The 13,227-nt window shown below is 42.2% G+C and overlaps 1 protein-coding gene across 2 annotated transcripts in view; it reads left to right on the plus strand.

Annotated features, from left to right (window-relative positions):
* The first annotated feature begins 3,411 nt into the window (after positions 1 to 3,411).
* Positions 3,412 to 13,227, plus strand: part of LOC138746011 (synapsin-3-like) — a 226,831-nt gene continuing 217,015 nt past the window's right edge. Inside the window, exon 1 of one of the 2 annotated variants that reach the window (XM_069903681.1) lies at positions 3,412 to 3,499. The gene's annotated coding sequence lies outside the window, so the exon portion shown is untranslated. Of the gene's footprint in view, positions 3,500 to 11,374; positions 11,480 to 13,227 lie in introns of those variants that run through there. The other variant, XM_069903682.1, reaches the window with a different exon arrangement.

The following is a 13,227-nucleotide window of genomic DNA, read 5'->3' on the forward strand; positions in this document are numbered from 1 at the left end:
TGGCAATTTTGTTTGATGAACCTTAGTTCTTCCAGGCTGGATTCTGTCTTCTCTTGTAATACTTAAACTGCCTAGGGTAGAATCATAACTGACATTTTCTTCGACTGTGATCATCAGGATTATATTTCTTCCAATAGGCCTTGATAGTTTTCCATTTTGTTTAGTTTCTCTTCCATCATTCAAATTTGTGGAACTGCTTTTGCTGGACCTCTCCCAATGTTCTTCCATTCCAATACTAGTCATGGCTTTTTTTTAACAATTCAGACATCAAAATAGACTCTAAATGTCTTTTGGTAAAAGTATAGAGTCAAAGAAAGCTTGGAGTGGATTAGGGGCCAACAATAGAATTGAGTGTTCTCAATGTTATAGAGAATGGTCCTCACATATTAAATTCTTTCACCAACCTATCCCTGCTGGTGTATCACACTGCCCTTCAATGACAAATCACATAAGAATATGTTGAACAGGAATAGACCAAACAGTCTCTTAAGCCTGTATCTCCATTCAGTAAAGGTCATCACTCATCCAATCTTGACATCACTTTTTCACCATACCTCTTGATGTCTTGTAGTTCAACCCTCTGTGAATCTCAACCTTGAATATAGTTATTCCTCTATAACTCTCTAAAATAGAGAACTCCAAAGGCTATTGTTGTAATTGGAAGAGGGTAGTAACATAGAAATATGAAGTATTGTTACAATTAAAACTGAGGTGTTTGAATCTCTTGGGAGGTGGGATAATTGGAGGTTATTAGAGGAAGTAGATTTCTTTTGAAAGATCGTGAAATTGGTGGTGATGGGGAACTAGAAGAGAGGAGAGGTTGAGGGCCCGGTTAGTGCAGATGATATTCTTACATTGTTGAGTAGCTTGCAGAATGAGGAATAGATCAGAAGCCATAAAACCTCTGACAATTCTGTGATTAATGGAGGATTGTAGGCAGAATCGCTAACAATGACAAATCAGAGTAAAGAAAGGATGTAATTGCTTGGAGTCAGGATAATAAACTGCCCCTCAGTGTCAGCAGGACCAAAGAGTTGATCATATTCTTCCAGAAGAGGGGTGGAGCTCACTCCCCAGTTCGCATTAACAGTGATAGTAGACAGCTTCAAAATCAAAGGAATAAACATATCCAGTGACTTGACCTGGTTCAATGCCAAAGAAAGTGCACCAGCGCCTCAATCTCCACAGAAGCCTGAGGAAATTTGGCATGTCACCGGAATTCCTTAACCACCTCTGCAGATGCATCCTTGAAAGTATCCTGTCAGGGTGCATCACTGTGTGGTACAGGAACTGCACTGCCCAAGACTACAAGAAACTGCAGAGGGGTGCAGAACACAACACATCACACATCCCTGTTATCGACTCCATCTGTATCTCTCCCGCTGCCTTGGAAAATATTAAGATACTCATGTAATGGATTTGTGTTAACCTTTAATTTAATGTTAAACTATATTTCTTTTATAAAAATATCTTAGTAAATTATAGAGTTAAAATATTGTATCTTTATTCTTAGTAAGTTGGCTGTGGGTTGGTTCAGGGTCATACACAGGGCACAGCACATTTATAGAGAAACATTGTTTTCTAAAAAAGAGTTCATTCTCGGAGTTGACTTGGCTTGAACAGACAGAGCTAATGGATTATTCAAGAACTGCTGAGGAAGCCATCTGTTTTTAATCAAAGCCACTTAAGATTCTTGAACAGAGATGGGGTCAGAGATTGTTATGGATATAGAATGGTTTTAAAAAAGCAGAATTTTGGTAGAAATAAAACTGTGGTTTCCAAGAATTTGGACTCACCTCAGTGAGGATGTAACAGTCACATGATTTGGAGAAATATATTACCGAATTCTGACATTTTGAGTTCAGTTTTGGAAGAGTTCAGTTTGGAGAGCACAGAAGTCAAAACCCCTGTGACACAGGGGTGGAAACCTTGTGAAAGATAGGGTTAAGTTAAAGTAATCAGAATTGGCACTGTTGTGTGTTTCTCCTGGGAAAAGGAAACGCAGAATCAGTGGCTTTTGAAATAAGGAAGTCCATTTCTCTGTCTTTTTGGAAAAGAGGACAAATTTCTACTGGGTCTATTTTTGTGCATGGTCACTTTGTTTAACCCTTGTCTGGGTTTTTGAATTAATTGTGGAAGAAAATAGTCACATTGCGAGCAAAGAGGCCTGAATATGTAATGTTTAAAAGTGCTTTATGATTATTTCTGAACTGAGAATTTAAGTAAAATGATACTGAACTTTTAAATATTGACTTTTCAGAGTGGGACTTTAATTCCACACACACACACACACACACACACTTGCATTTGTGCATAATGGGATTAAGTTTAGAGTTAAGTGCATTTAGAGATAAGAAAGAAATGAAATATTATGTTAATAATAGTTTAATTAAAAATTATTTTGAATTTACCATTGTCTGGTGGATTTTCCATTACTGTTTTTTTGTTAGTGGTAACAAAGTCTCTTTCATTCCAAACAAAATTTTAAAGGCTTGTTAGTTTGTAACACTTATCTACCTCCAGCCACACTGCTTACCTCCTCATGTTAGGAAGAATGTAATTATGATGAATGACAGTTCAATGAGTTTTTTCCTGCTGTTATCAGACTCCTGAATGAACCTCATGTTGCCTTTGCTCTGTAGCATCTGATCTCTTTCTGTAACTTTTCATTTCTGTGTCTTATTTATTGTTCTATGTATGTGATATCTAGCTGGACGACTTGCAAAATGAACATTGTCACTGCATTTTGGTACACCTGAAACTAAACTTAAATACAATCGTGGAAAAACATTCTAATCTGATGGTATAACTTTAAGAGGGGAAAGAGTGGACTGGGTAAATTTGACAGTGGACTGAAACTAATATTTTCACCCATTTAAACAAAATACATTGAGGAGGAGGTTACAATGTTTTCAAGAGAAAAATGACACATGACAAACTATTGGATGAAAACTGGGAGAGATGATCACAAGCAAAAGATGCAGTAAGATTAAAATATGGAAATCAGTGCTAATTACAAATGTCCAGAGCCATCTTTTAAAGAAATCCTGCAGTAATGAATGTTAACGCATCTGCCTGTCACAAGCCTGGCGGCAGGTGCCAAGTGACATTATCTGGGCTGCATGGGAGGAGACGATCTCTTTATGTTTCCTTGTCAATAGATGCTGGTGAGTTCCAAGCAAATGGCTCTGGTGTCTTTGTGAAAAATGCACGTTGGTCTAGTACAGCTAATAGGACGACAGGGAAGGAAGGCTAATTCAATCAGTGTCTGCAGCAATTGGCCAACAGCTGAAAAGGGAGGGGAAGAAATGAAGTCACTCTGCAGGTTCCCCGTTTGCATTGTGGTTGGAGAGAGAGGAGTGGTGGATAGGGAGAGCTGGTGTGGGTGGGAGGGGAGGGGGAGATAAAGAAAGCAGTGTGCAGGAGCTCGAGGAAGAAGTCCACAGGAGAGTGTCAGCGTTTTATGCACAGACACCGAGCTCTACGATAGTGCACGGAGGTGAGAGACTAGATAACGGACAGAAAGATGAAACAATCTATCACCACCGCAGGTCGTCGCCGGTTATTTTATTTTTTAATTGCTGTATGTACTCGCTGCTTATCGAGCAAACCAGTTCATCGGGTGCCGGATTTTGCAACCTTATTAAATGCAGCCCTGAGCGCTTCTCCGGTTCTTTGTACAGTGCAACATTGTCCTCGAGGATTTGGTTTTAATGTTCATCTCGGGTTGTCGTTCGTTGCATTTGACTGTGTGTACGTACGAGCAATTGAAGATTAGACGCGTTTTCCTTTGGAAATGCAAGGCTGTCTGAGGGGACGGTGCGATTTTTGATTTGGATGCTTTTGGCCGGGGTAGGTGGGAGGTGGTGGGGGGTTGCAGGGTTTTTTTTACGGCGGAGGGTTCCAACAGCCTGCTGCTCGGTGTCTCATGCCACATGCAGCAGACCGAGTATAGCATGGGCCATCTACTTCTATGCGTGTGGATTCTAGTGTTCGCCCCTCTGTTGGCAAACGGGGTAACGCGCTCGGGACTGGGACTGGGCCAGGCAGGTCGATAGGGGTTGATGAGATGCGGCGATGAGCATCTCCAGGAAAGCGACTGACACGTGGAGAGAGGAGCACAGTGCTGCTTTCTGGCTTGGACAACCCGCAAAGGGTAATTCTGTGTCCTCCAGTCTCCCTCCCTCCCCCTCTCCCTCTCCCCCTCTCCCTCCCCCCCTCCCCCTCTCCCTCCCCCCTCCCCCCCCCTCCCTCTCCCTCCCTCTCCCTCCCCCCCTCCCTCTCCCTCCCTCTCCCTCCCCCCCTCCCTCTCCCTCCCCCCCTCCCCCCTCCCCCTCTCCCTCCCCCCCTCCCCCTCTCCCTCTCCCTCTCCCTCTCTCCCTCTCTCCCTCTCTCTCCCTCCCTCTCCCCCTCCCTCTCCCCCTCCCTCCCTCTGCAAAGTGATTTGAGGGAATGACTGTCTTCTCTTCTGTTTGTTGTCTTGGTCCGGCCAGCAGGACTTGCCCGGCGACTTGTGGTCCCACTTGTTCGAGCACGGTGAGTTAGAAACTGCTGGCTTCTTTCGTGCACGACCGGCAGTAACTGTGGCCGCGACCACAGGCGAGGTGTTGGAGGGTGACTATGTGGGATCTGCCGAGTCAAGTAGCGGGTGTGCCTGGAACCGGTCGGCGTGTTGCGACCGCTCGCTCACACCCACCCACCGTAAACCGAGGGGGCGGCGCCAGTTTGGATCCTCCCGCGGACTGATGGCGAAGTGAGGGCGCCCAGACCCCGGACTGGTCCTCACACTTTGGATGCACAAATGAGAAGCAGCAGCTTCTTGTCCGGGGGCAGAAAGCAGTCGTCACCAGCCTTGGAAACCTGGGGGTGGGGGAGAGAGAGAGCGCCTTCAGCCTTGAAGCCCGAAACATTGGCTCTGTTACCTTTGCTCCATAAAATACATCGACCTGCGGAGTTTCTCCAGCGCTGGGTTTTCACTTCAACCTCCACCTACGCGTTTTACTCCCGACCTTTATTTTGTTGCCAATCTCTTCCAGAAAGTGGCACCATAATAAATTTAGCCTCTGAATGATCTCAGTAAATACTTTGACTGAGTCCAGGATGTATTTTCCCTGAGTCGAGCCTCTTTCGACTGTGCCCTTGTTAGTGAGAGGCGTTCCCGGGCAGTGCACAATGAAGGGATGAAAAGGACCTGCTCAAAAGTCACTGTAAATGTGTGAAAAAGAAAAAGTGTATATCATGGCTATTGTGATTTATGGTGTGAAAAATAAAAAATTAAAAAAAAAAGGACCTGCTCAAGTCTCATCTCTTTAAGGTCCATCCTCTCCAAGGCCAGTTCGACAGGGCTCGGTCCCCACTGGAGAGCCCCAGAGAGTGCGACAGAGAGGAAACCACTCACTGCCATCGGTTGCGACCAGCTGCCGTGCCAGAGCTAGCGGATCACACCAAAGCAACCCGCGGGTCCAAGCTGCTCCTGGTTTGTTTCTGACCCAGGCAATGGACTGGCAACACCGGTTGCCTCCTCATTTTCCAGCAGTTGAATATCTGGAGCAGGTGCATGGGATTGATATCAAGTTACCAAATGTTGCAGGTTTGCAATAACTTTAGGGCAAGTTACAGACATTCTCTTGAGAAGTAATTACAACCTATTCTGATTGAAGCAATTTTCTCTATTCTTCATGGTTGCGTTTGATTGGAGAGCTAGCTCGGGTCTTAGTATTGGAGATTAGAAATATACAATCTTGTCTTAAAAGAAAAACACGTGCTAAGTTTGGAGGGTAATCTCTGACATCTGCCCTCATTTTCAACAATAAGAATGGTATTGCCTGCCTGACCCGAAATTGTTAAATGAAGCAATGAAACTCAAGGGAGAGGGATGCCACTAAGGTGTAAATGTATTGGGTATTTTTTTCCTTTACAAGATAAATGTGATGATTCTAGGCTATATGTTCCACTAATATAAAAAAAAAAAACACGGGATGCCAGTGTTTAAATTGGCATTTGTGTTTGAAACTTGTGGTCAGCTTTCTGTGAGCTTGGTCAGAGCAATCAGGCTTCTCTTCTGCTCCTCTCATCTTTCATTGCAGTTGCACCAGACAGGCCTCCACTTTCACTCAACCTCTGGCCAGGATGACTCTCTCCCCGTAGGACTTCTAGCACACTGAATCAAAGATAGCTAGTCCAATCATTTGTAATGTGTGGCAATAGAGGTGGTGGAATTGGGGCTGTTGGACTTGGTGGGAAGAGAAGGCAGGTGGGTTTGAATGGGCGACACCAGGGCAGGTGGGTTTGAATGGGCGACACCAGGGCAGGTGGGTTTGAATGGGCGACACCAGGGCAGGTGGGTTTGAATGGGCGACACCAGGGCAGGTGGGTTTGAATGGGCGACACCAGGGCAGGTGGGTTTGAATGGGCGACACCAGGGCAGGTGGGTTTGAATGGGCGACACCAGGGCAGGTGGGTTTGAATGGGCGACACCAGGGCAGGTGGGTTTGAATGGGCGACACCAGGGCAGGTGGGTTTGAATGGGCGACACCAGGGCAGGTGGGTTTGAATGGGCGACACCAGGGCAGGTGGGTTTGAATGGCAGGATGAGAAAGTGAAGGTTGAATATCAAGAAGAGCGAAGAAAGAGAAGAATTGGCAGGAAGATTAAATCAATCAAATGTAAGTGCTTATGTATACATACACAGATCATCCTGCTAATTATGATAGTTTTATTCCTTCAACATTTAACTTCTCAGTGTAGTGTATCTTATTTTTTTTCCCTCAAAATATTTGAAGATTTTATTCATCTCACTGCTTGATCTGAATGGCACTATTATTTTTACATGTGTGCTACTTGTGAACTGTCAGCTTTTGAAGAACTGAAATAACTTTCTTCTGACCATTAGTCCATATTTTAACTTTGAACCAACATCACTAAACATGCAGGTTAGTTGCAAATTTATTCCAAATGCAAACTTGTCTTTTAGAATCCCTTCCTTTACCTTTTTTTGTAGGTACAACCTTGTGTGTTTTAATACAATTGTTTTACACTTGAGACTCCATTATCAAACTACATAGTCCAGTATTATACTGGTGATTCAAAGATTAGCCATTCTATTATATTTTCAGCAGATTTCCTTTCACTATAAATTCTAAATTAAAATGGAAGGCCTTCTGGTAAAGTTCAGACTTAATAATGTCACATTTTTAGTTGCATTCAATAAAAACGACTAGTAAAGGTACCATAATTAGGTAAATAATTAGATGACTTTCTTCCTGACATCAATCCCTTCATATGTTTCCAATGATCTTGTTAGTAGAATCAACATTACTTTTCTTATTAACATATGAAAGGTTTCAAATGCAAATCGGTTCAATGGAATATTTACATCATTGATGTAAAGCTCATCATAGCCTATCCTCTAGCCTCCTGGGCCTCGCCTGTGGCATTGTAGATACAAAAATCTCTGCAGGAACCCCAGTAGTATCCTATACTTCCATTGCAGGGGCACCTCAAGGCCGCACGCCCAGACCTTGCACCATTCCTTCTGCACTCACAATTGTGTAGCCAAGTTCGACTTCAACACAATGTATAAATTCACTGACGACTCCACCGTTGACCAAATAACAGGTAGTGATGAGTCAGGATATAAGACGGAGATTGAGAATGGGATTCTGCAGTGCCAGGAAAGCAACTTTGCTCTCAATGCTAACAAGACTTTAGGAAGGGGAAGTCATGGGACCATGCATCTGTCTTCATTAGCAGGACAATGGTGAAGAGGGTTAGGACCTTCAAATTCCTGCGAGTTCATGTATTGAAGCCCTCTCCTGAAGCCAGTATATCAAGGCAACCATGAAGAAGGCACATCAGTGCTTCTACTTTCTATGAAATCTGAGGAGGTTTGGTGTGCCATTAAATAGTCTATTGAACTTCTACAGGTGATTGGTTGCATTGTGGCTTGGTTTGAAACCTCAAGTGCTCAGGAATGCAGAAGGCTGGAGAAAGTGGCAAAACTAGCCAAGTCCATCACTGGCATTGGCCTCCGGTCCACTGAAGATATCTATGTGAGGAATTGACTTGAAAGGCAGCCAACATCATAAATAATCACTGCCAATTTGGTCACAATCTCCTCTTGCTGCTACTCTGAGGCAGAAGATGCAGAAACCTGGAGCTCAGCACCTGCAGGTTCAAGAACTGATTTTTCTTTTTCCCCAACAGCCTCCCCACTCTAACCTAACCCTAACTTACTCAGGTCCATCAAAAAACCTCCTGAAGAATTTTTTTTCTTGCACTAACTGCAACTGGGAATATCTATCCTTTTATCAGTATTATATTCTTTCTGTCGTGGCATATTGTAATTTATAGTTGGTGTATCTTGTAAGACATTTTGTACATCTCTATATTGTGCTTGTGTATATACAATAACTCAACCCTCATCTCAATAAATCCAAGATATACCTGGTCAGGCCCCAGGGATTTACCCACCTTTGTGTTTCAAGACCTCCAACACCACTTCTGTCATAATGTTAACATGCTTCATCATACCACTGTTCCCTTCACTGTACTCATTCCATATCCTTCTCCATGGTAAATACAGACAAGTATCCATTTAAGATCTTGTTCCCTTTCCATGACTCCATACTGATCCTGAAAAGGAATCTGCTCTTTCCCTAGCTTTTTTTACTTGGAGAATTTTTTTGGATTTTCCTTAATCTCATCTGCCAGAGATAACGTGGTTTCTTTCTTCCCCCCCCCCCCCCCCACCAATTTCCTTTATACCATTACATCCCTTGTGTTCTCTCAAGAAATTGGTTGTACTCAATGGCCTATATATGGGATATTCTTCCTCCCTTTTCATGCCCTGGAGTATTGCGTCCAGTTCTGGTCTCCAAACTTGAGGAAGGACATACTAGCTATAGAGGGTGTGCAGCGCAGATTTACAAGGTTAGTTCCAGGGATGGCAGGGTTGTCATATGCAGCAAGGCTAGAAAAACTGGACTTGTATCCATTGGAGTTTAGAAGGATGAGGGGGGACATGATTGAGGTATATAAAATGATCAGGGGGATAGACAAGGTGAAGTCTGATTACTTGTTCCCAATGATGGGGGAGACTAGGACTAGAGGGCATAGTTTAAGAATACAGGGTAGGCCCTTTAGGACGGAGATGAGAAAGCATTTTTTTACCCAGAGAAGTGTGAATCTGTGGAATGCTCTGCCACAGAGGGTGGTAGAGGCGGATTCGCTGACTATGTTCAAAAGAGAGTTAGATAAGACTCTTGTGGGTAACGGAGTTGAGGGTTATGGGGTTAAGGCTGGAAAGGGGTACTGATGGTAATGATCAGCCATGATCTAAAATGGTGGTGCTGGCCCGACGGGCCAAATGGCCTACTCCAGCTCCTATTGTCTATTGTCTAATCTGCCAAGTTAACCTGATCTTGTCAGGTTTATTCTTCTCTCCAACAAGCTACCCCTGAACTTTTCCTGTGTCAATCTTAAAAGGATCCCTTGTGTTAAGTATCCCTTTACATGCAATATTTAGGTACAGGAAAACATTCTGTGATTGGCATTGTAGGCCAATCAATGTCTTGAGGAGGAACCACATTTGTCATAACTCTTGTATTCTAAATTTGTAAATGCTGACTGCAGTTTCAACCTGAATGGGTTGGAATGGGAACTGCCTCATTCATGTGTTTAAAAATAAAATGCACAATTAAACTTTTAAAATTTATTTTCCTATTTTTAAAAGTAGTTGAGGAAATAGATTGTGTGCAGAAAGCTTAATTACATAACATTAAATTACAAGTGGAGTGACAAATGGCAAGATTCTGATTTGCTCTGAAAGTTTGAAGCCAAAATTGTTGAAGTTGATGCTGAGTTTTGATGGTGATAAAGGATATGATTAAAGAATTAGATATGGTTTCTGTTTGATTTTATTAGAATATTGTGTAACGGAGGAGTTTGTGAAGGAGCTAGTGGAGTTGTTCAAGTGAACCGGTACGGACTTGAAGGGCCGACATGGCCTGTTTCCGTGCTGTAAACGGTTATATGGTTAAGTGATCTGTGAGTGGAGACTTGGCATGTGTCACTGTTTTGGTATTGCTCAGTTCTTTTTAATGAAAAGTGGGCATGAAACGTGCTGCTGTGAATTTTAAAGAACCAATGACCAGGACAGCTTGTGAGGCTGTGAGTTTGACCTTCCCACTGATTAAAGCTCTGCAGATAAACAATCAGCACATAGGGAATGAATAGGGAGTAATCACACCCAAACTGGTGAAAGGATCTGGTTGTCAAAATTTTTAAAGTCGCAATTAACCTTATTTAGAACAGTAATTACTGTACAATTTTTATGAATGGATTATGTTTCTGATAAAGTGAGATACCTCTTGCACTGTTTTACCTAAATCTTTTCTCTGTAACATTATAACCTACACTACTTTTTAAAATTTTCACTTCCTATTGAAGTAAATATGAGTTAACTTGTCTGGATAAGCATACAAAACAAAGTTTATTACTGTATCTCAATACACATAACAGTTAAAATTCAATTCACTCAGTTGAATCTGTATTTTGGCTAAAAATCAAAACCAAGCCTCCATAGCTGAAGTGTGGAACACTTTGTACAATTCCATTCTTTAATAATAACTTGATAAATTGGAGAAGATTCAGATAGAAGTTACATGAAGGGTCCAAATGAGGCAAGATCCTTCTCTCCAACAAGCTACCCCTAAACTTTTCCTATGTCAATTTTAAAAGGATCCCTTGTGTTAAGTATCCCTTTACATGCAATATTTAGGTACAGGAAAACATTCTGTGATTGGCATTGTAGGCCAATCAATGTCTTGAGGAGGAACCACATTTGTCATAACTCTTGTATTCTAAATTTGTAAATGCTGACTGCAGTTCCAACCTGAATGGGTTGGAATGGGAACTGCCTCATTCATGTGTTTAAAAATAAAATGCACAATTAAACTTTTAAAATTTATTTTCATATTTGGCACACCAAACCTGAGTGCAGATGCTGCCAATCCTCTCCGTATTGTCATAGCTGCTGAGAACAGCACCTTTTCCCAAGTGTATTCACTAAAACCTTTTCAAACAAAGATTCCAAGAGATGCCAAGGCAAATGGAAAGGATTGCAAAACTTAAGACAGATCAGCCAATAGGTCCCTTCCCTTCCTTGCGCTGTTCGTCTCCCCCCTTCACATCCTTCTCTTCCTCATTCACTTTCTCCATCTCCACAATCCATAGGGTGGAAAGTGTGAAGTTGGAGTAGTCCAGCCTGAACTTTCTCAGACGCAGTGAGACCGGGAAGGACTCCTATGGACGAGGCAAGGCCAGCTGAGTTCCTCCAGTATTTACTGTTATGTTTTTACTTTCTCAGGTGCAGTCAGGGAGATTTAATCTGCCTCATGGCTTGCTGCGACTGATGTTGCCATGTGCCACAGATGGGCACTGTGACTGTTCAGTGATTGCAGTGTACAAGGTGTCTTGGGTGAGCTCATCTTCCAAGTCTATCTCCTTTTGCTCATGTGATCTGGATGAACGTTTACCTAAGATGGAAAGATATCTGAAAGGCAGCAAAAGAAATGATGTGACAAATGAAAGGTTGACTGGGGCCTTAACTTCTCTGTTTCTGCTTTGAGGGAAGATCAAGAGGTATCCATTAGCCAAATTTTCCTTTGTGCTTTGCTACTGCGTCATTGACTTTATTGTGACCAACCTTTAGAAATCTGTCTCCCTAAGCAACACAGAAGCCATTTGTCAACACATTTGTTGGCTGATGTCTTCATGAGTAAACAGACCCATCTGCTTTTGATTGTTAATGATTTGTAAGAAACATTTATCCATTTCACTCTTGTAGCAGACTGCATTCACAGGTTAAAGCCAAATAAGGAGCTGCTGTTAGATCATTTTACTTGTGTCTGCATTTTATTTGTCTTTATAAAAATAAACAGAATAATTTGTAATCATCATTCAATCAAGTCACCTCTTATAAACTAAAAGAAAACCGAAAAAAATTTCAGTTGTTTGAAATTTGAACCCTGAGGTTGGATGAAGGGTCTTCAGCCTGAAATACTACACTTTCTTTCCAATGATTCCGTGGGTCTTGCTAAGTGTTGCCAGCATTTTTTTGTACCTCTATTATCTATAAAATCGATTATCTTGCCTGCTGAGGTGAGTTTGTTGAATATTTACAATGCTGATCTCGAGTCCAAAGGAGGAATGTTCATTACTGTTGCACTAAGAGGCTCTACCACCTCCTCCCATGTGTTGTGTTGAATCTCCTGGAGTGTAAGCCTTTGAACATCTTGAATAGCTGCCCAGTCACTGAAAATGACTTTTTAAAACGGCCTCAAACAATATTGATCCCTGAAATGTTGAGACACTGACAGGTGCTTAAATTAATTCCAAGGAATTTCTAATTACAATGTCCTGATCCTTATTCTAAGGAATGACATTTGCAGTTAATTTTATGAGGTATCCTCTGCTTGGAAATTGTGAGAGATGGGAAAATTGATCTAAAATTATGAACATGGAAGAAACTAAAGTTCATCAGTAAAATGGCTGAAACCAGTTCAAACAGGATAAGTTTGGGGCTTAGGATGCAGGAAAGCAGAGTCAGCACGATTAACATAAGAATCTTCTATCCTTTGTGACAAGACCATAGGACTAAGATAAGGAATGGTAAGGTACAATAGAATGTAGGAAGTTGAGGTAGTCTGGATCAGATAAGGGTCTCCTAGCCCTGGACAGAAGTACCAAGTCATACATTTCTAATTAGCTAACCATACACAGATTTATACATATGAAATTAGCCAACCCTAGATAGAATGAGTCAACTCTGCATATTAAGAGACTGTAGCCCAGAGAATCAGGAAGGTGTGAATAAGGACAATGACATGATGGGGCACCCACAGGATACCCCCTGGTCCTCCAAGTGTACTGAAACTGCACGTAGGCAGGAAGAATTACCTATGCCAAACCCATCCAGGGGGCAGAAGAATGTAAGGGGGAGGGCATTCTGATACTGAAATTGACTGTATAAAAGTTGGGTGAGCCCCAGTATGTGTGTGTATTCCCAGGGTAAGGGGAAGCACCCAACTTTGCATTGTTGTAGTAATAAATGTTCTTTGTTCTCAATTTTTGTCTCGAGCAATTTCTTTAAAGGTACTTTAATTCCTAACAAAATGGAACCCAAGGCCCAAAGTGTGACTCTTAATGGTTACAAATGCGTATGTA

Source organism: Narcine bancroftii, chromosome 11 (assembly GCF_036971445.1).
Source record: "Narcine bancroftii isolate sNarBan1 chromosome 11, sNarBan1.hap1, whole genome shotgun sequence".
Taxonomy (NCBI): Eukaryota; Metazoa; Chordata; class Chondrichthyes; order Torpediniformes; family Narcinidae; genus Narcine; species Narcine bancroftii.